The sequence below is a fragment of the Piliocolobus tephrosceles genome, unplaced genomic scaffold, assembly GCF_002776525.5.
Source record: "Piliocolobus tephrosceles isolate RC106 unplaced genomic scaffold, ASM277652v3 unscaffolded_32008, whole genome shotgun sequence".
Taxonomy (NCBI): Eukaryota; Metazoa; Chordata; class Mammalia; order Primates; family Cercopithecidae; genus Piliocolobus; species Piliocolobus tephrosceles.
Window position 1 is genome coordinate 488 of NW_022315431.1, and position 2,032 is coordinate 2,519.

The 2,032-nt window shown below is 38.2% G+C and overlaps 1 long non-coding RNA gene across 1 annotated transcript; it reads left to right on the top strand.

Moving 5' to 3' along the window:
• On the top strand, nt 1–1,492 carry LOC113222569. Its single transcript, XR_003308459.1, has 2 exons — nt 1–97; nt 1,370–1,492. It is a non-coding gene; the product is annotated as an uncharacterized LOC113222569 (long non-coding RNA).
• Nucleotides 1,493–2,032: the final 540 nt, after the last annotated feature.

A 2,032-nucleotide genomic window follows, 5' to 3' on the forward strand; every position in this document is an offset into this window, starting at 1 on the left:
CTGGCTCTGCTTAAGATAGAGGATGAGCCTGGAGATGGTCCTGATGTCAGGGAGGGGACTCTGCCCACTTTTGATCCCACTAAAGTGCTGGAAGCAGGTATGTTGTTCAATTAAGATGCAAACAATAGGGTGTCTGTTTTCGCAATATTATATTTTTTGTGACACAGAGGTAAAATTACTGCTACTTTAATATCTTACTTCACATCTAAAGATTCTTTGAAGGTAGTTCAGACCCCAGATGGCTGCCTTACACACTATCAGAGATAGAGGGCCATGTGTGCTTGCTCATGCTTTTAATTCCAGCACTTTGGGAGGCCGAGGCAGAAGGATCACTTGAGGCCAGGACTTCAAGAGATGGAGAAAAATTGGGTCAAAGTTAATTAGATTATGATATGAAAGATATGAAACATGCTAAGAGAGTAGATATCGAGTGTCTTCACAGCTATTTGAAGTAAGGCAGATATTAATTAGCTTGATGTAGCCATTTCACAAGGTGTATATATATATTTAAAGCATCATGTTATACGTGATAAATATATACGATTTTACGTGTCATTTTAAGATTTGAAAATATGTTCTGACCTTTGTATGTAAGTGATGTAACCAACAGCCAATAATTTTCAGATATTTTTATAGAGGCCTGTTTTTAACAAATACACAACATGTTTATAATAAGCATCAGTGTATTTTGTGATGTTAACTGTGATGGTAATGGCTTACAGCTAGCGTGGGTATTCAGTTTACTGTATAAAATGAACTGCCTTTAGGCATGTAAAGAGGCAGGAGTACCGGTGAAAATAGTGACAAATGTTCGCCCTACTTAAAGCAACTGCATAATGGCTAAACTAGTCCCAAGTAACGTTTTTACACTTTTTCACAAGAGACACAAAACAAATGTAGTACTGCCTTTTCTATTTCCTTCTCTTAGGCAGTTCTAAACATATTCTGTATTCAAGGGTTATGTTATATCAAAATATTTAAATGATACTTTAAAAATATCTGTTTCCCTTGGGGTTTTGAATTTTCAAACCCTTGGGGTTTGAATTTTCATTGAAAGTATATGCGTTTTTTTTTGTTTGTTTTTTGCTTTCCACTTATACATACAAATAGATTCCCTGGATTGAATTCATTCTGAAGTTGAACAGTCTCTTTGATTCCTTATTCTACTAGAAAAAGTGGCATGAATTCAAAATATTGTTAATATGCCTGGAAGTCTACCTTCAGAGTTTATTCAGAGGCTATCTGGATGTAGGCGAAAGGGTCACCCTCAGGGTTCTGATATTGGTTCGTGAACACGGTAGTTGTGTACCTCTAGTGTCATACGAATAAAAATCTGGTAACGGGTCCTAATTTTATATTTATGTTATAGGTGATGCGCAACCAGAGGTTTACACCAAGACAAATGAAGACTGAAACGAAGAACGTTATTGTTATGCTGGAAATTTGACTGATAACATTCTCTTAATAAAGTTTTACAGTTTTCTGCAAAGAATCCTTGCAGGGTTTTGTTAAATTTGTTTCTGGATCTTTAATACTCCTGAGAATTGTATCTTTTGTGAATGTTTACATCCTACGTTTGAGATGGTACACATGGAGATAAAATGTTGGTCCATTGATTTTCTATCATAGATAGATAGGAAGCTGGAAGCTTTCCTAGGGGGATGCCAACAGCTGCACAGATAGAAAAGGCCACGTGGGGCCAGACATGTCCACCATGGGCTTTCCATCTCCCGTTTTTTAGCACATGCACAGCAAGAACGAAATGAGCAACATGGAGTAGCCCAGGGTGAGGACCTCCCTGCATAATAAAAGATTAGGGTGGGGGCTGCCAGAGATTCACACCCTATGCAGATGGTACACCTGGTCCTAACCGGTTGTTTGTACCCTATGTAGGTGATCAGATACTGCCTCCCCACTAGCTCATCTATAAAAACCCCTGCATTTCATTGCAGGATGGCAACTGTTTGTTTTCTTCTGGGACCCCTCTCTGCAGTAGAAAGCTGTTCTCTTTGTTTCTCCTATTAACTTTCTG